Below are 21239 nucleotides of genomic sequence, written 5' to 3'. Positions count from 1 at the left end.
GGGACTTGAGAGAAGCACTGAGAGCATCCCCTTCCCTCTGCCTTCAAGCTGCTGTGATTTCCCTTAGCTTTTATTTTTGAAGCTGATTGTGCAGATCTGCATACGACTGGAAGTAAAACCTCAACTAGATGACACAGCTACAAAAAGCAGATCATTTGCTGGCACTGAGCTCTCTCGAGCATGGTGCATCTTCTCCATCAGGAGTAGCTTCACCCAGTTTAGTTACCAGCACCCATGTAGGTGACATTAAAAATTGAGCTTATAATCCTGGTACTGCAGCCTTGCACAAAAGAAGACACTATTCTGAGATTCACCATGCAGATTTTGGATTCTGCTGCTCAAATTCACTTTTCTTCACCTTCTTCTTAGTAGATGGATCTTATGAGTATAAACCCCATTTTGGCTACAGCTGCATTGAAAAGTCAAATTGCCATGAAATGCTACAGTTGGACAGTTGTAGTTCAAGTAAACACACATGCTGGAAATCTCCTTATTGTGGAGATGGTTGCCATTGTTTTAAATCAGTATTTGTTGGTCATAAAAAATGCTACTGAAAAGTTGCCTTCATAATTGGACAACAAATCCTTGTAAGTGTTGAGGGCCATAAAGGTATACTGGGAAGTGGAGAGGCAGCACATTTTTATTATCCAGCTCTACATGCCAGCAGAAGGGTATGGAGTCCTCCAAATGGTGAGGACTCCACCAAGTGGTTAAATACACAAGGGAAAGTGGGCAGGTGGAGGACAGGAGGCATTAATGCCACTGTTCATGTGCACAGTGTCAGGACAAATTGCCCAGGGAAGGTTCTCCAGCCAGCTCCCCACCGAGGCCACTGACAGAGGTGGGTGAACACAGTCAATAGGAAGCAGCAAGTGCTGGCCTGCAAATCAAAAGCTGGACTGTGGAAACACCACCCTGCAAATGGGGTCTTAACTGGGCTGCCAGGAAGTTATCTAGAGGCATTTGAAGACCAACCTGGTAACAGGAAATTAATCAAAAGCATTTTTGAGCAGATCCTTGGCTGGTGAGTGCTGCTGTGGCTGTTTATACCACTGAACTACAGCAATTTACCCCTGTTAAGGGTCTGTTCAGATGTCAGGTATTAGCCACTGCCAGAACAAGTGACCTTTCTGCACGCTACATTGAAAGGAGTGCAAAAAGATGGAAATTCCCATTTTCCATGCACAGTCCAAATGAACCTTTGTGCTCTGGTTAAACCAGCTGTGTTGAAGAGGAATGATTATAATGAGCCTTTTTTTCAGCCTGCACCTGTCTCTCCTTCTGCAGCTGAGGACACACTCCTTCCCTATAGACCTGGTCTTGTAAAAGCTTCAGGTGGAAATTAAATTAATCATTATCTACGTCTATTTTTACTTAACCACTCAAGAGGAAAAAGCACCTGAAGGCCAGCAGTTACTGGAAGGTGCAGTAGCTAGTCACTCACAGTGAAGAAAGCTACCCCACGTTTTTTTGCAAAAGGAGAGAGAGTCGACTTGGAGCAGCCTTGTGTGGCTGTTTGCTGCAGCCAGTCTCCTGAGAAGTTGATGGCTTCACTCCCACCTGGAAGGAAAGTTTCCCTCTCACTTGAGGCACAGCCACAGGGATCAAGGTAGGAACTCCATTTTATCAAGAAATACACAGGAAGAAGTCTGCCAGCCTACTGAAAAAAAAACATGTAAGTTTGATTTCTTTTTTAACCTGAAGAGTTTAAGACTTTCCTAAACCAAATCTGGACTCAGCATTGTCCCTGGAGAAGCAGACTGTGGAACTGTCATTTTTCCTCCTACAGTATCCCTTTGTTCTGAAAATGTTTGAAGTCCACAGAGTGCCATGAGATATTCCACTTATTCATTATACATAACCAAGCAGTGGTGTTTCCAGAGTGTGGGTTTTATTTGAAGTATCTCCCCTCTTTCATGGCAATTACTTTTTTATACTTGATTATTTTGCTTAGATAATTCTTACACACTGATCTCATGCACCTCTGGAAGTGATGTTTCTCCATATTCCCTCAGCTGCTATGAACACACATAGTGCCAACAATTAGACTTCTGGCACTTCAAAACTAATGGCTTCAAACTTGATGTTATTGGCTGGTTTTTTTCAATCCAAAATGGCTGGATTTTTCTGACTTTAAAATGTGGTGCCTGGGAACTAAGCTAAACAAATCATTATTTTTTCAGTAAGTCAGACATTCCACAATCAAGATAGCTGGGGAAGAGAAAATCGAAGTAGAGTTTCAGCTGCTTTGTGACAAGTTGCTGTGTATCACAGAATGTGAGGGGTTGGATCATTGAGTCCAAGCCCCCTGCCAGAGCAGGATTACCTAGAGAAGTATCACAGTATCACAGTATCATCAGGGTTGGAAGAGACCTCACAGATCATCAAGTCCAACCCTTTACCACAGAGCTCAAGGCTAGACCATGGCACCAAGTGCCATGTCCAACCTTGCCTTGAACTGCCCCAGGGACGGCGACTCCACCACCTCACCGGGCAGCCCAAATCACACAGGAATGTATGCAGGCACTCTAGTGAAGGAGATTCCACAGCCTCTCTGGGCACAGGGCTCCAGGGCTCTGTCACCCTCACAGTGAAAAATCTTTTCCTTAGATTGCTGCACAAGCTTCTTGGCTCCAGCTTGCACCTTCTGGCCCTATCATTGGACAGCACTGAGCAGAGCCTGGCTCCATCCTCTTGACACTCCTCATTCATCTTTATAAACACAAATGAGGTCACCCCTCAGTCTCCTCATCTCCAGGTGAAAAAGCCCCAGCTCCCTCAGCCTTTCCTCACAAGGGAGATGTTGCACTCCCTTCAGCATCTTTGTGGCTCTGTGCAGGACTCTTTTGAAGCAGTTCCCTGAGGTCCTTGAAGTGAGGGGCTGAGGCAAGACAGCATGATGCTCGCTGGAAATTACCAGTCAGACTCACACCATAGCAAACCAGGGTAAGAATAAATTATTGTTAAACAAAACTCTGCTTCATGTTGACCCAAAATGTCACACCAGGTTTTGTCATCTGGCAATTAGGCCTGAGGTTCTAAAAAGATTAATTTTCCAGGGGTGTTGCTGTCTAATTGAAACATGGATAAAATAAGATTTTTCAGAATAATGTCTTAGATGGAAATGTATTTAATGCAAAAAAAATATGCCCCGAAATGTTTTGCCACGGAATAAAAATGCAGCTAAGCAAAAATCAAGACAAAACAACACACCCCAAAACACAGTCAAACACAAAAATTTGGAAACCTATCATAAGCATTTTTAAAGGTAAGGTTTGAAAAAAAATGGCAGGTTTAGTGAGAGTTTTTTGCCTCCCCAGAACATTTATTCATGTATGTCTTTTATAACAGTAAGGCATTAGTTTCAAGTGTTTTAAATTACCAGGCAGTGCTGGAACTTTGTGTAGTTTGACTCTCCATCATCTGTGACTTAAGCAGAGTGACACCCACAAGTGCAGCCGTGCAGGGTTATGATAGTATGATAGAAAATGACTACTTTTGTCATACTAATTAGCCAGTGAATAGAGTCCCTAAAAACTAGGGATATGAACCAGAATGTATTATTCATTTATTTTGTTTATGGTTTATTTAATTTTAATTATGATACTTGAAAGCTATTTCAATCTACAGCTCCATCATATATAAGTTAATGTACCATATTTTGGAGAAATAATCAAGGCCTGTTAATAGATATCACCATTGAGCCTGTAATTAAGTCTTTGATGAGAGTTTCAAAGTGATTTTCAAATGTGCACACATCTTATAGTAACAAAGGATGAGGAAAAGGCAGAGATGCTTAACACCTCCTTTGCATCAATTTTCAATAGTGGGACAGGTTGTCTCCAGGACAACTGGCCCCCTGAACTTACAGATGGAGTCAAGGACCAGTATAGTCCCCATGTAATCCAAGAGGAAGAAGTAAGGGACCTGCTGAGCCACTTGGATCCTCACAAGTCCATGGGACCAGATGGGATCCATCCTAGGGTTCTGAGAGAGCTGGCAGATGAGCTGGCCAAGCCATTCTTCATCATTTGTCAACAGTCCTGGCTCACTGGAGAGGTCCTTAAAGACTAAGCTGGCCAATGTGATGCCCATCCACAAGAAGGGTGAGGGGGAGGAACTGGGAAATTCCAGACCTGTCAGCCTGACCTCAGTGCCAGGCAAGGTCATGGAACAGGTCATCTTCAGTGCCATCACAAAGTACCTACAGGATGGCTAAGGGATCAGGCCCAGCCAGCATGGGTTTAGGAAGGGCAGGTCCTGCCTGACCAACCTGATCTCCTTTTATGATCAGGTTACCTGCCTGGTGAATGTGGGGAAGGCTGTGGATGTAGTCTACCTGGATTTCAGTAAAGCCATTGATAACAAGCTTCTGGCAAGGCTGGCAAAGATCGTGGCTTCGACAAATTCACTCCAAAATGGGTCAAGAACTGGCTGGAGGGCCAGGCCCAGAGCGTGGTGGTGAATGGTGCCACATCCAGTTGGCAGCTGTCACTAGTGGTGTGCCCCAAGGATCAGTGCTGGGCCCAGTCCTGTTCGATATCTTTATTGATGACCTGGACGAGGGTGTTGAGTCCAGCATCAGTAAGTTTGCAGATGACACCAAGCTAGGAGCAGGCGTGGATCTGTTGGATGGTAGGAGAGCCCTGCAGAGGGACCTGGACAGCCTGGATGGGTGGGCAGAGGCCAATGGGATGAGATTTAACAAGGCCAAGTCCAGGGTTCTACATTTTGGCCACAACAACCCCGAGCAGCTCTACAGGCTGGGGACAGAGTGGTTGGAGAGCAGCCAGGAAGAAAGGGACATGTGGATGCTGGTAGATAGTAGCTGAACGTGAGCCAGCAGTGTGCCCAGGTGGCATCCTGGCCTGCATCAGGAACAGTGTGGCCAGCAGGACAAGGGAGGTTATTCTTCCCCTGTACTCAACACCGTTCAGGCCACATCTTGAGTACTGTGTCCGGTTCTGGGCTCTTCAATTGAAGAGAAATGTTGAGGTACTGGAACATGTCCAGAGAAGGGCCATGAAGCTGGTGAGAGGCCTGGAACATAAGTTCTGTGAGGAGAGGCTGAGGGAGCTGGGGGTGTTTAGCCTGGAGAAGAGGAGGCTCAGGGGTGACCTCGTTGCTGTCTACAACTACCTGAAGGGAGGTTGTAGCCAGGTGGGAGTTGATCTCTTCTCCCACGCAGCCAGCAACAGAACAAGGAGACACAGTCTCAAGTTGTGCCGGGGGAAGTATAGGCTGGGTGTTAGGAGTAAATTCTTTACAGAGACAGTGATTTGCATTGGAATGGGCTGCCCAGGGAGGTGGTGGAGTCACTGTCCCTGGAGGTGTTCAAAAAGAGGCACTTAGTGCCATGGTCTAGTTGATTGGACAGGGCTGGGTGCTAGGTTGGACTGGATGATCTTGGAGGTCTCTTCCAACCTGTTTGATTCTATGATTCTATAAAAAGTGGTTTACAAATCTCTGCTTCTGTCTTCACAAGACTTCACAAATGTTTCCTCTTAACAACATCACAAATGTTAGGCATTGTTCAAGTTTAATTTTCATTCAAACTCAAAATGGAAGTTTTTCTAATTAATTGCCTTGCAAAGAAATAGTCTCTGTAGGTAGGAAACCAAATTAACTTCCACACCTGTTTTCTTGCATAAGTGATAATAAGGAATCTTTTTCCAGGGATCATAAAGGCCTTTGATGCTGTTGTGCCTTGCAGAATAGGGTGTGGGTGATTTTCACCCATCTCGTCTATTTTCTTCTCTAAAGAGCTAGTATGGGGTCTGATCTTACAGCTGTACATCCGCCACCGCCATGCAGGTTAAAGACAAGTTTGTCCTTCCACTGACCACAGAGTAATGTCACTCCTGTATATGTGCACCTTGGGGAAGGATCTCATGGAGGACAGATGTTTGCTGATTTTCATCCTATAGGAACCAGCGTGCACCACTTGCCCATTACTTTCATCGTGGGTTCCGTTCACATCTGTGCCCCCTCAGACAGCGCTCAGGAAGCAGCACCCAGGCAGGGGTCTGTCAGGAACGATACCATCTTACTTATGTCAGCAAGCTCCCTGGCTCACCTGCACCTCTGACAGCAGAAAAAATGGGATGGAAGGGTGTTTTTTCCTGGAATAATTTCCTTGTAATTGAATTACATGTTTGAGACAGGCTTTCACTGGCTCGTGTTACAGTGTAGGAGCTTGCAGGTTTCCAGTGATAAGCAAGCTGGCTCTCATGGCTTTGAGAGTCTAGTCACTGAAATATGTTACAGCTCCAGTCATTGTTTAACAATCCCAGTCTCTTACAGCTGTGAAACACTCCCATCATCAAGTAGGTCTCTGGGACTCCCTCAGGACCAGCAGGCTCTAGATATCCAGCTGCTAGGAACAAAAATAAATCTCTTTGAAGACTTATTTGCCATCACGTTGTGCAAGGACTTAGAAAGGCTGAACTATTTTAATTGTTCATCTCCATTCATCAAATCTCGTCATTCTTAACAGAACTCCAAAATAGTTTCAGCTGTGAGTTGCATGTCAGTGACACCAAACTCTTACATAGATAGCAATTTTGTGGTTAAGATATGCCACACACAAGACGTGCCTGTAGCAATGGAAATGATTCCTGCCCGTGCAGAGACACTAGAGAGCATCCCATAACTCATTATTATTTATGCTTGTAGCTGTCGTGGAGGGACAACAGCAGAACTTCAGTAGCTGTGGATCACAAACCTCTTAATCAGCATTATAACCTTTTTGGTTAATTGTCAAGCAGCCTGTGGTACTGACATAGCATTTGTTAACATTGCTTGGGTGTAAGACTAGCAGCAGTGATCACCTCATAGAAATACTCCTTGCAGAAGCTTAGAAGAATATCTTTATAGCTGGTGAATAACTCAACAGAATCTGTAGCTTTTTATGTCACTGGAATGTGAAGAAAACAACTGTTCTTCTGTCTTTTCCAGGGTGCTTGATTTAAACTAGTAACTGTTCATATCTTTTCTGAATATTTATTTTTATTGCAGACCTAAAGAGAAAGGAAGTAAAAAGGAAAGTCAAGGAAAATATGGCTGTAGTTAAAATATTCCTTGACCTCTTCTTTGCTGTGCTTAGAAATATTAGATAAATTAATAGCAAATGTGTTGCACAACTTAGAGGTGAGTTTTTAATGACTTAAAGACTTCAGGGCTAGCAAATATTTCCAAGGGGACCTTCCTTGTAGTGTTCCTTCTTTTTCACAAGCAGTATTTTGCTTCTCCCTGCTTTCAGCCCTTCTTCCTTGAGAGTGTTAATGTGTTCTTTGTGGTGTTGCACTGTTCTGTGATGTGCAGGCAGCAGCAGCAGCAGCAGCAGAGGTTAGTGCATATAGGAAAGCACGCTCTACGTGTCCAAGTACTGAAGTGTGCACTGCAAAGGAAGAGCAGCTTATTACTGTCCACGTTGATGGCTCTCGCATGAACATCTTAGTAATTCTCTGCTATTCTGAGAGACAGACTTCTCCAGACTTCAGGAAGGCTTTGAATCAGCACTTATTACTCCCTTCTGCAGAGGGGCAGAATGCTCCAAAAAGCTCTGCAATCATTTAGGGAGAAAAACCTTATCCTGCTTCAGAGACAAGACAGCTTTTGGGGGTGCAGAAGTTAGATCATCTTCCCAAATTGATACAGCATGGGAACAAGCAATAAGAAGTCCAAGTTCAAGGGTTACTTTCAGGGGCTTTTATTTTCTTTTGAAGCACAAGCCAAAGCCTGTTGCAGGCTCCTGTTGAAACGGTCACATTAACATCAGTATTTAATTTTTCTGGGGTTTGGATCCATTTGCAGAAGGCAGAGAATAATGTCAAAATTGCTATAAACTGTTAAAAAATATTTCAACCTGCTCTTGAATTTATTTTATTAAGCTGTGTGGTTTTGACTATGGTTTTATTTGCTGCAAGCAGGGATGAGAGGCACTGCTTATGCAGAGCCAGGAGGACACTCCTGCTGCAGCCCTGCTGACCTCAACTTCTTTCTTAGTGCAATTTTCCACCAAGTTCTCTGTAATTTCTGGATTTTTTTTTTTAATTTAACTATTTCCTTCTAGAGATTTTTCCTGTATCCTTATTTCCAAGAGCTTTCTGTGTGATTTATTTTCTGTTTTCAGTGTTCAATGAAGCAGAAAAACAATGTTAGTCTTTGGTGGCCGGGGAAAATAACAAAGTTCATGAAGGTGGTCTCCAGATGATCCTGTCTCTGAGGAAGCAGTCATGCATCTCTGTGTTTTCCCAAGGAGGGAGCAGTAGCAGCAGGGCTGGCAAATACAGGTAAGCTCCCTTCACTGAATGTGCTAAGAAATCAGCACAAACATGTTCCAGCTTTGGCAGTGCTCAAGTCATGGCTATTACTGCTCCAGGGAGGAAATAATTAAAGCCATTTCTTGACTCTGACAGTTTGATACCGGTGGTTTTCAATAGCAAATTACCAACATCTGTACAGCAAAATTCAGCTACTGCAGCAATTATTCAGCAGGGCTAACCACAGAGGTGCTAGGGCTTTTTCATTTTCTAGATGTGACCTACAGTTGAGACCTAAATTAAATACGATGGCCAGCTAGGTCTCTTGTGTTAGAAACTGAGTGAAACCATATGGAAAGTTTAATATTCTGTGAAAAACTCAGTGACAAATGCATCAAAGATAGAAAATGAAAGGCTGGAAAGACATCTGAATGGGTTTCTTAATTGTTCTTATGTAACAATTGCAAGTTTCCAGAGTAATTCAGAAGTAGAATTTATGCAGTTCATCTAGTTCCACAGAAATGATGGCTTTTCATTCCCACATACTGCTGTAACTGCTTTGTGTGGTAAACATGAAGAGAATGTGACTGTACAAGCTGAAAACTCACATCTAGGGCCCATAGCAAGCAACGCAGCACTGCAGCTTTTCCTTGATGGTGAAAGAGGAGGGTAGGAAAACGGTGAAATAAGCTCGTGTGTGTACCTAACCTAAATACTCCTTTTTAAGCACTAGGTGGAAAGGCAAATACAAATCTGAGCAGAAATGACAGGCTATGATAGGAAATGCACTTTGTGAGAGAATTATTTTGGGGTTGATTACAAAAAGAATACTGCCTTGTTCTACTGCTTGTGTTGTAACTAACTGTCTGTCAGGGGGTTATGTTGTGATCACTTTGGTCAAGGATTTACTGATACATAAAACTTTAGTTTAATCAGTAAATTGGTACTCTGTCTTCGGCTCCATTTCATTTTAAATTAGAGCTTCAAACTTCAGATATCTTTTGGGTGGCCTGGTGGGGCACAGAAATAGCTTGTATAGCCATCATCTGATAGCTGAGAGGCTTTAAAATCTCTTTGGAATCTCTACTCAACTTGCCTTGGTCGAATAGAGACAACAGGACAGACAGAAGAGAGAACATGCTGATTTCTGTAATAACAAAGTAATGAACACCTCATTGGCAAATATTTGATCCACGTTAGTTAGATACAGAAGTTTCATCCACTGCTGAACGACCAGCTTGCCTGTTCAGAATTGCTCTGCATGGTAGATCATCCGGGGTCTGCAGCTGGGTGGGACATGCACTAACCCCACCTCCAGCTACTTCTCTGCTAAGAGAGAAGAACAATATTATTATGCACCAGCGTCTTCTTGCTGTGTAGTTACCAGCGCATTGGCATGCCAGGCAGATCCCCAGCTTTCGAGATCAACCGTGCAGACAATTAAAGAGGAGTTGCTTTGCCTGACTATGCAGCCTGAACTGAGACAAAAAATACTACAATATACAATTTGTTTTCATGTCTTTATTGCCCCTCTTAACATTTCCAGAGAAATAGTATTTATAGTCAGCAATAAAACTGCACTTTGCCACAAAACAAGCACATGGAATTTATTAAATTGTAGGAACTTGCCTATTGTAAGCACAAAGTATGTACAGAGAGAGAGTGTGTAAAAAAGAATTTTCTTTCATTCAATTTGTGTTAGAGTCACAGGAAAGCAAAGTAAACTTTTAATGCTGCTAGTATAGTCTTTATGGCCCTAAACAGCTAATTATGCTATGGAAGAAGTCACCTATGGATGCTGGACCATTAAAGCCTTACTACTCTTTTAAAGAGAAGAGAGGAACATGTTTGAACTCTATTGCTTGAGCAAATTTAATTTGGCTGTCAATTGCTGATAAATTCAAATTAATCAATGTTAGGGAGTTATATTTTGAAAATTATAAGGATGAGAGCATCTCACTGTACTGCTGCCTCATCATAACTGAAAAGCAGCAGTATTCAGTCTTCATTCCAAAGAAGTGTTGTGACCATCGTACCATTTCTCCTTCTAAACTTCAGGAAAAAGTGGGTCACTACACTTCTGTTTGTTTATTTGTGCTAGTACAAAATTGAAATGCTGTGGAGACAAATAAAGTGAGTAGGCTGGGAAGTATTGGTAGAGTTTTGAAAAGGAAGGGAAGCTCTATATGCTGTCATACATGTGTTTTACAGAGGAGAGGTGTTTTAATCTTCATTTGATTTGAATGTGGACAAAGCAAGTCTAGATACCACATTCACATCAGTAGCAGCTTAAGACATTATGGTGACTTAATGCAGTGAGACTCATATGAATTTATATTGATTGGCTACTTAATTTAAGACTAATAACAATGGCTTCCAGGTGTTCTTCAGTGCTTAGCTTTGTGAGCGTGTCTGGGTGGAAGGGGTGAGGATAGGGTGTAGCAGTTACCACAGTTACCTTTATTTTGCAATTGAATTTTTTTTTTTTGTGCAAGGTTAACCTCAGAGTTTAAAAACAGGAACTCAATGAGTGCAATAAATAAAATTTAAATCAGGGTTTTTTGTTAGTATCTAGCCTGGTTGAGAGGACTGGACTTCCCACCAAGGTAGGTAACTAACTGTCTTCTCACATATCTGCATCATCCCAGAGCATCCAGCATGATGCTGTCTGATGTTAATGATACCATTATTTCTCTGTAGCTCAGAGTGGAGTGAGCATAACTTGCATTGCTGTTTAGTCTCTGTTGTTCTTTTGTGTTCCTGATAAAGGTACATAGTTCCACAAACACATCACGTTGTAGCTATCCACAACATCTCCATTTGAGGAAATCCACCAAGCTTATTGGAAGGGTATTATTTTCCCCAGGAACCTTCATAATCCACTCCTTATTTTTACCTACCTCTTGATGATTAGGGAACAGTGGTTTGTTTTTTTTCAGGTTGCTTCAGGCAGCAAGTTGTACTGTATCTGACAGCGTTGTGTATTGTGTATGTTTGACCGGAGCTATGTGCAGGTTGCAGAGCAGAGAGCCCAACCCGCTGTGTCACTAACGAAACCCTGGGGCTTTGCACCTCCATATATATCTGTTTCCCAATGGCCAGTGAAGAGGAAAAGTAAGGGAAATCTCACAGAATTAATGCCATAAGGAATTGCTTCTCATCTGTTCATATTTACACAAAAGTAAATACAGAGAATTAAGCCTTTCAAAGTTCAAGCCTTTGAACAGAGGTTTGTGCTTAGCAGGCAAAAGTCAAGAAGTCAGTTGCAAAAGGACTGGGTTTGTTTTTTATCGTCACTTGCAATATCCTGAATCTCTGCTAGCCAGTGCAAACTGTTTGGTGAGCAAGCAGATGTCAGAGGACAGAGTATCGCTCTCTAAGGGGAAAGTCTTGGACATTGTTAAGGTAAAGGCAAAGTGTAGTATAGAAACATGTGATTTAGGCAGTGAATTGTTTTTTTTTAACACAACAATTTATCCAAAGGAAAAAAAAACTTAAAAGATTTTTTTGGTGTGTGTCTGGTGACAGAAGAAACCAAACCTTTTCATGTCACTGTACTAATTTGGGTTTTTGCATGTTATGAGCAGAGGCAGGCAACTCCAGAGTTTCTGGAAGTTTTTTCTGATAAACTTTTAATTGAAGTAATGGTCTTAGTTGGAATCACCTACTCTTGTGCTTTACCTTTGTTCATGTGTATTAATTTCCAAAGACTGGCAGCTTCCTGCTGTATTCACAAGACTTTTTTGGTTTTTTAAATGTTTCAGATCTTAGAAGCTACAGAACTTGCTGCTTAGAGTATTTCATCTTGGACTTCCATCAGGAGTCTAAAAACTTATGCTTCATTTCTTGAGTCACTTGTATGGGACATTTAAGTTCTCCCAACAACTATGTATTTGCTGTAGAGAGCTCTTGAGAATGAAGAAGTTTTTTATTTAGTAGAAGTATTTACTGAATACAGAGAGCATTCCTCAGATAGGTCTTCAAATAACTTGCTTATTCTTACCCTTTACTCATTTTCTTCATGTTAACAGAACACTGTTCTGATTCTTTGAGGGACAATGTCTTTGACTTTACATCGCAGGAAAGGCCATGGGACAGCTGAGCTTATGGAAAAAGTTGTCAGTGTGCTTGATGTGAAGCTGCATCATGCTGCTTCTACACTGCCAGTGTATGTTTGTCAAAGGCTTCCATTCCCTTTCTTAATATCTGCACTAGGCCACATCCAGTCTGTTCTCCCCTAACAGCAGAACAAACACCAGGGAGGGAACAGCGCTCTCCTGTCCCTTTTAGGTCCTGACCATTGTTAATGCACCATGATATGAATTCTTTCTCTGGGATCAGTTTAGTGACTCAGACAATAAAAATGTGATATTTATTTGTAGATATGAAGATAGAGGAAGAACAATTGTGACACAAACCTCCCAAGACGAGCATGCAGTACTGTCTGCCACTCAGTGTTGGTGCTGGAGGAGTGCACATCCATGCTCTAGAATTCTAACCATTTGCATGGAGCTTTAACTGGGCAGGAGTTCCCAGACTTTTGTGTGGGTGAAGACATTGCCACCTTGTGATCTAGCATTAATTGAGACAACACTAACAGATTTCAGTATTTACTGGGATCTTTTGCTGCCCTATTAAGAAACAAAAATATATAAAGTAATACTTCTCCGCTGCCACCTAGTGAAGTCATGGCACTGTGTAAAGGCTTTGAAACTTTGAGCTGAGATTTCTAACCACCATCTAGATCTTAGCTGCGTGCAGAACTTTTGAGTGCAAAACAGAGGTCAAATGCAGAGTGGGTAACAGCAAATAGTACAAAGTAAATGAAGTATAATAAATTCAGTCATCATTCTAATAACAGCTATGATGATAGATACTCAGGGTGGTTTACAGACATTACTGGAAGAACAGAAATGATGGAACACCCAACCACTAAGTTTTACATGAAACAAGGACCAAATCTCCAGGCTGGTTTAAATTCAGGCTTTTTCTGAAGAAGGTATACATATTTCTTACGTATTAAACCAGTTAAGAAATCACAATTCAACTCTTGTGGCAAAATTACAGTCTATTTTGTGACCCACCTCAGAAGATTTCATTCTTTGATGAAGCTATTGCCTGATTTTACTGAAGGCTTCCAGAACCTTGTGGAAAGTTTATTGTCACATATCATGTCCCTTTGCTGAGGTCTGAAAAGGGCCTCAGAGGTCATTTGGGCATGGCCCTGCCCCAAATCAAGCGTATAATCAAGAAACTGTTACTTGTTTCTTCATTTTCACACATTTGTCATGCAGCTCCTCTGTCTTCTCTATCTTGAGCAGCTGTAGTTCACTCCATCCTCTCAAATATGCCTCTGATCATTCCTGCCTTGCCTCCTCTTGTGTCTCTTTTATTGGTCTATATCATCTACTTCAAATCTATAGCATCAGGTCTCCAGAGTGGTGCTCACCAAAAACACATCATGGGCGGGCTCTGATGGTTTTACTGCTTCCACTGCCAGGGCAGGCACCAAACCAGGTTATGCTGTGAGCACATTATGCTTCTCCATTTCTGTTCAGCTTAATGAGATTGATTTCATTTAAAGATCCTTGACTATTTTTGTAACACAAGTAGGTCAACTCATCTTTTCATCATAGTGCAAATAGCTAAAATAGGGCATATAGCTCTGAAATTATTAGTCTCTTCATGTATCATTTAGTGAGCAAAATTCGTCTCTTGTGAAAGTCTTAAAATCAGAAGCTGTTCCCAATACAAGAGACTAAAATTAAGTTGAAACAAGACATTAACATGATGTAGAAAAAGGAAAAATCAAGACAACTGAAGACCACATCCCTTTGGTAGCTAAGATCTGTGTTTCCATTGCTGTATCTGAGCAGTCTCTGCACTCAGATTTATTTACCAGCTTCCCATTTCAGTTTCACAGGCGCAGTGGAAAAACACTAATTCATACAAGGCTAATCCATGTAGCTTTACTACCACCATAGTAGTTTATGTGTTTTTTAGTTTTGTTCTACCAAATTAACTTTTCACAAAATCTACCAGGCAACAGGAGGGTTGGATTAGATAACCTTTAAAGGTCCCTTCCAACCCAAACCACTCATTGATTTACTGGCAAACTTTTGTGTGTATCCTTCATCCCTGATTAAATGTTATCTTAAAACAGAAATGAAAGATGAGTTGTATTTTAACTTGGGGTTAACTGCTGTAGTCTGTGCTTCCTGGCAGGAACCATACTTGTACAGGCTTGCTGCATTCTCTAAGGCCGTGGAAAGGAAGTGAAGCAAACTGGTCATCTGGCAAATGAAAGACAAGTGCTGGGTGGAATAAGTTTCAGGTTATTATTTATTTTGGAGAAAACTTTTTTGAAGTCCTCCATTGAATCGTGTCATAAAGTGTAAATTATAGAACAGAATTTCTTAACTTTGTTTGTTAAAATGTTTGGGAAATTCAGGAGACTGAAAGAATCTGATGCTTGTAGTTCTGAATGAGCTTGTTATAGTCAGTAATTGGAGCCATATTCGAAGAAAAGAAAAACCCTTCCTTTATTTTGCTGAAGAAAGCCTAAGTAGGATTGAGTTGTAGCCACTACCTTCCTGAGCCAAACTAAGTGACTGAGGAGTTGTTTTACCTGTCTCTTGAGACAATCAATAACTGTCTTCTAAATAGTCCTAAATCACACAGTCTGCCAACACATATTTATAGCGTGCCAGGATAGCCAGACAGTGACCATGTTGCTAATTATAAGTAAGCAGAGTTTGGTTCATTCGCTGAACATTTTATTTCCAGCCAAATTGCATTTAAGCTTCTTTGTTCAAGGAGTTCCCTTCCTGAATTTGAAGCCATGATATTTGAACACTTAATTGCATAATGCCATAATACTTACACTTTATTGGAAAAATACAGTTCTGAGTAGAAAACTTCATCTAGAAGTTTGGCAAGTTTGAGTGGCATATAGAGAAGCCACAGTGTGGTTGGTTCCTCAGCAGCCTTTTCACCAATAATGATGAATTTTTCTTCCATGAATTTTCTCATTCCCACTCTGAACCCAAGAAACTTTTGGCATTCTGGTCCCGACTTGGCAACAACTTCTGTATGACTGATTGCAACTCAGGGCAGTTTTTGGGGTGCTGACCCTACTGAAATTGACTGACTTTCCCAGACAGGACTTCCACTTGCAGAGATTGTATGAGGTGTAGGGGCTGTCAGGGAGCCTAGTTCTTCTGAAGGAACGGCGTAAAAATAAAGGCTTCTGAGAAGTTTACTTGCAGTCTACCTGCTTTAGACTCTCTTGGTAGACTTAAAAGTAATGCCATAAATATCTTTCATAATTGTAGATAAAAGCAAAAGTCTTCAGCAGTATTTACAGTTTGTGTTTTCTTTCCATTTGCTGTAAGAGTAAGATGAAGTAAAACACTTTTAAACACCAAATGAGGGTTTTTTTTGTGCAGGAGGAAGGCAAAGAGATATTGCTAATAAGGGCAGCTTCCTTTGATCTCAGGCCTCACGCTGCATAAACTTTATGGACCCATCATTAGTTCTTGTCATCTCTTAGGGTCTTTTGGCTTGGTGCCAAACAATTGATATAGTAGAGAGCTTCCAGCTAAAATAACAGCCACAGCATCTTTATCTTCCCATCCATCAGATTGTTGGTGGAAGATAGGACTAATTTGTCACTCTAGCCACTTGGAAATGTTTGATAAATGGCTTAATTAGAGGTTGGGGGGGTTTGTTTTTTGGGTTTGGTGGGGTTTGTTGGTGTTTTTTTTCTAATTTCTTAAGAACTATAGGTTGAGAAAACAATGGCTGTGGAATTAGAAAAGGGAAATATTTTTGCTTCGGTAAAGATCAGAGGAAACACAACCATTATACAGACATGAGGAGAAAAATTACAGTTGGTTGGAAGGATTTTCAAGGGAGAAAAGCCCACAGAAGTGTTCTGTAAGCTGTGCAGTTACCCAGAGTCTGTGGGCAGGCTGAATCTCTGCAGAAGCATCACCCTGCAGAGTGCCACTTCAAATACCTCTCAGACTAGAGTGCACTTGAGCTGTTGTGTTTAGCCCTCTAAACAGATAACGAGGCACCATTTCACCTAAAAGAACTTTTATATGTGTAGTTATCTACCTCTATTTAATGCTTTTTAAATCTTCTTGTGTGTCATCTACACTGAGAGCCAACTGCTTTCTAAGGGGGCTCCTGAGGTTAGTGCCTGTGCCAGTCAAAGCCAGGGCTTCACTTCAAATCTCGTCCTTCAGCTTTGGTACAAAATGAGGCTGGTCCAAGGCCATGTGCAATTCTTTTCCTGGTGGATCAAGAAGTGTGCAAGTCCAGATCACAGTTTTTCAGTGTTCCTTCTCAAAACATGCTACAGGGAAAAGGATGTTTGTATTTTCTTTTTGTGAGGTCATTTATGGCTTATGATTTTGATGCTTTTCAAACTTACAGTCAGAAAAAAAGGGAAAGAAAATTGAGTAAAGTTCTGTCAACCATTATTGGATAATTATCCCCCCACTTTGTATGCATAACCATGACATGCATGGGCATCTATTCACATGTGGATGCAAATGTGTCAGCTAGTGAATCTTAGCTAGTTAGATACGTCTGGGCTTTGTGTTTCCAGTTATCTCTTTTTTTCCATTTGGGTCACGGAGGAAATAGATTTCCCCTTTCTATGCTCTGACATAAATTAACAAGGCACCAGAGAAACTGCATCCTCTTTTTTCTGATAAAGTGTCCAGAAATCGGATGTAGTTCAAAAGTAATTTTAAAACTGTTTAACCTCTAGGCAGAAACTTATTTTAGTAAGGAAAAGATAAATATGTTTCAATTAAAAAGATTTAGAATCCCTTTCTCTGTAGTACACTAATCTGAAATGACACTGAGGAGTAGTAGGTCTGGTATTAGTGCTTCCCCAAGGAAATGGCTTATCTTTGGGACTAAATTAACTGTGTCTTTCTCACACATCCTAAAGCTGTCACTTTGGGCATTCTATGTAAGGAAACATCCTCTGATTTAAAGTTTCTGAGAAGAAAAGCAAAACAAATGTGTTTAAACAATAATGACCTCTTACACTCCAGTCTCCACAACTCTTTCTGAAGTGGATAGTCATTGCCATTAAATCATTAACACTCATGGAAAGGTCACAGGGACAGGTTGTGGGAGTAGCCTCTGTGTGGGTCAGATCCTGGACGCTTTACATAGGTAAAGGCACAGCAGCAAATAGCAGAATAAAGTGCCGGTGAATTGGGATAACACAGGGGCCATGCAAGGGCACCATTAAAGAGAGCTTTGCTGGCCAACCTCCAGGCAACCAGTACAGCTACAAACAGAAATTACTGTGGATTACTTATCTCTTCTGACTCCTTAGTGGCCCCTTTGAGACCAAATGATTGCAATGCAAATGCTACACTGGAAGGGTTCTCCATCTCTGCAGGTCAAGGTCACCAAAATGGGACCAAGTGCTTGAATGCTCCTGGCATGGCTTTCAAGGGAGGATGGTGCAGTTTTGCTACTCGTTGCCATTCCAAGACCAAACACTGTCCTGCCTTGCAGGCCATGCCAGGAGCATGACTTGTTGAAATATCAATGCAGACACCTTGTAACCACTTGACATGGAGTTTGGTACCTTCCCTGCACCAGTTTGCGATCTGTAAGATGTGTAGTAAGTCATCAGAAGCTTTCCCTGGGCTACTCTTGCTTGTTCTTCATTGATGTGTTCACCTGGGAGTGTGGCAGGAGGACCACAGTGACCTCCAGCTCAGCAGATGTTGTTGCAGACCAAGTTTTGCTAGAACAGCCTTCATGTAGCATTGTGCATCACCCTGCTGTCGGCATCAGTTGCAAAGTGCCTTGTATTAATATTTGAGATAAGAGTGTTAAATTGAGGCTTGTCATACCTATGGAGCATCTTTAATACAATAGGAGAAAATTATGTTTAAAAAAAAAATCATGAGCATAGATATTTCTGGCTACAATTTATTTCACTATGCAATCTTTTTACTGTCTTCTGTTAGAAGATGAAGGCATTTTCTACCTCAGGGAGCAATTTGACACAGCCTGCCTCATATTAGCACTAATGGTCATCACTGGTATGGGTGAAGCTATTCATGCACAGATTTACAGGATGGTCCCAAGATAGTGACTGCCCCTAGCACTAGTGAACTGAAGATAAACTGTGCTTGCAGCTTTAGATCTTCACTAGGAAATCTGATTTATCTAATTGCAGAATCTAGGAGTTCAACAAAGTGACTACACACTGGAACATGAAAAGTGCATTTACAGGATTATGTTTGCACTGAAGGAAGTCAAGCATTTTCTTCTGTACAAAGATATCTCTTCAGACATGAGTTTAAAAGGTGTGTGTCTGTCCCTGTGCTGTGGATTTGCTAAAATAAGTGAATGGATGCAGTACATTTTACTGTGTCTTAGAAATGAGAACTGTTAGAAAGAAAACTCACTAAGTCTACAGTTATTCCTTTTCAATTTAGAGTCAGTTATGGGTAGTAGTGTTTAAAATTAATTCAGTATGCTTTCAACTGCTCTGCCACTTCATTGACTTGGAAACCAAAACCATTGTAATGCAACAGCTAGACTGGTTTTAAGTCAGAGCAGTGTGTAAGAACATTTAAAGGTAATAGCACACTTAAGGCTATTGAACTCCTGGACTATGTAAATGACGACGATTTCAGTTTACATGTGTTAAAAACCAAACCTAAAACTCTGCAGGTGCTTGAAAATAAAAAGAATTCTTCACACATTCACCTTAGGATTTGCAGCAATTAAAAAAAAGAAATCACTCAATTTAAAGGAACCTCAAGGTGCAGAGGACGAGGTTTCTGCAGATGTTAAGCATCCAGGAGAGCTGGTGAGAGTGGGTTGGAGCTGGAAGTTTTGGAGCCAAGTCTTTCATAAATGCAGACACATTTACAGATACTAGGCTGCCTCAATTTGTCATTGTACAGCACAGAAGCAGGCACGTTCTATACAAGTAAAGCAGTGGTACAGGATGAAGAGTAGAGCCCGGATCATGAAGTGGACACAAAGACTGGTAGAAAGCTTTAGGCATTTCCAGTGTCACAGCTTTGCTTTGCTGTGTTTTAGGACCAATAGCTGGAAATAGCATTTAGAGAGATTAGCTTGGTTTCAAGTTGCCCTAATTTTTTTGGTAGTTTACTACACACAGAATAGACTCAATATAATTTTTCCAGGTACATTTAATACCATTTGTAAAATTATTTGCTTGTTTATATGTACAGTCATGTAACTTTAGAAGAACCTGTTGCATGTGAGTAGAGAAGAATAGTTCATAACCTGTTAAAATTCCTGTATAGAGGTCAGATCTAGCAGCCTGTCCTAAGACATGACATGAAGTACACGTTCCTCAATCACAGGAGATGCCACCTCCTCATGAGTGAAAACTCCTTCACTGTAAGGGCGATGGAGCACTAAAATAGGCTGCTCAGGGAGGTTGTGGAGTCTCTTTCTCTGGAGATCTTCAAAACCTACCTGGATGCATTCCTGTGTGACCTGCCCTAACTAGTCCTGCTTTGGACTTTTGATGGTCTCTGGAGGTCCCTTCCAATCCCTAATACTCTGTGTTTACTGCACCTTAATATTCAAACTGAATTATTTTTCTCTTTAGAGCCTGAGCTAAAGCCTATACTTTTAATCTCCTCATAAAATGATTGGAAAAGAAACTTTTCAGTAAGGGTTTTCAAAATGATGCCATCATTTTTGTCCACTTGAAACAATTAGACTGAACATGGGACAAACACAAGCAAAGGGCCAGATTTACTGAAGCGTAAAAAACTGCATAAGTGGATCCCAGGTGGAGTTCAGTCATGACTGGAGGCTTCAGGATTTGGTCATAGTGGTGAGTTGCAGATTGCTTAGACTGAGTTCACTTCTGGAAAAAGCAGTTGGAGTCTATCACAGAAATGACCTGTTCCCTGCAATGAAGAAAATGGCCAACCTTCCACCTTCTCATGGAACAGTGACTTTTAAATAGCAGTTTTAGTTATGGGGCGCTCTAGTGTTCAGATTTGTCAGGTAAATGGGAAGCTGAAGTAAATGTCTGTTATTAATGGTTTGATCATTTGGGTGATAGCTGTTTTCAGAGGGGAAGAGCACAAAGTGCTTCGTTGTCTCTCTAACAGATTTGATAGTATCAGATCTTTTAGTTATTCTTGTCTAGAACACCAACTGAGATCATCCCTACCTCAAGTTTTTAGTCCATTGCATATTAGTGTGAATTCATTTAATTACATTTTCTATTCAGTATAGACTCTAGTTGCTCCTGGACTCACTAAGAAGGTAAGAAAGAAATCCAGTGATGACTGGATATAAAATCAAGAGAACTAGCAGAGGCTGTGTATTCAACATGCTTTATACGTGTTTACTTTGATCTTTAAATGTAAACCTAGTGCTTATCACAAGTTAATAATTGCTTACCAGACCCAAATTTGCCTTCCTCTGTGGTGTCAAACTGGAGGTAATGATAGCAGCATGAAAAACAGCTTCTAAGTTGTTAATACTTTGGACTCTTGTCTTTTCTTTGCCTGAAGAACCAGAAATGAATGTATTATCCTTTCAAATTGCTTTGATAAATCTAATTCCCTTCAGGATTAAGCATTCCTGAACATTTTTATGCCTCACTGAGCTCTTTCAAACAAACATAAATTAATTCTTTAGCTCAAAATTTATACTCACGAGACCTAATTCCCCTTGCCTCTAGCATTATTCTAGTCCTGTTCATTTGTGCAAAGTAGCCATAATGTTCTGCTGATGTCTCACATGCCTGCCTTCTGCATTTAGAGAGGTGCAGAGATCATGTGTGGCGCTGAGCAGCAAGGAGCAGAACTCGAGTTTGATTCTGCATGTCCTACAGGGGCAAGCTGTATGGTTAGATGTCAAGCGTCAATTTTAGATCTGAATCCAGGATGCCTTTGTGGTTTAAGTGAGTGCAAATGCGGGCTTCAC

The 21239-nt window shown here is 41.2% G+C and overlaps 1 long non-coding RNA gene across 2 annotated transcripts in view; it reads left to right on the top strand.

The window, feature by feature from the left end:
* Positions 1–21239, top strand: part of LOC135178728 (uncharacterized) — a 59265-nt gene that overhangs the window by 4823 nt on the left and 33203 nt on the right. Inside the window, exons 1-2 of one of the 2 annotated variants that reach the window (XR_010303715.1) lie at positions 1467–1609; positions 8135–8294. This is a non-coding gene — a long non-coding RNA (uncharacterized LOC135178728). Of the gene's footprint in view, positions 1–1466; positions 1610–8134; positions 8295–21239 lie in introns of those variants that run through there. The other variant, XR_010303714.1, reaches the window with a different exon arrangement.

This window comes from Pogoniulus pusillus, chromosome 10, assembly GCF_015220805.1.
Source record: "Pogoniulus pusillus isolate bPogPus1 chromosome 10, bPogPus1.pri, whole genome shotgun sequence".
Lineage (NCBI taxonomy): Eukaryota > Metazoa > Chordata > Aves > Piciformes > Lybiidae > Pogoniulus > Pogoniulus pusillus.
This window is presented reverse-complemented; position numbering and strand designations above follow the sequence as displayed.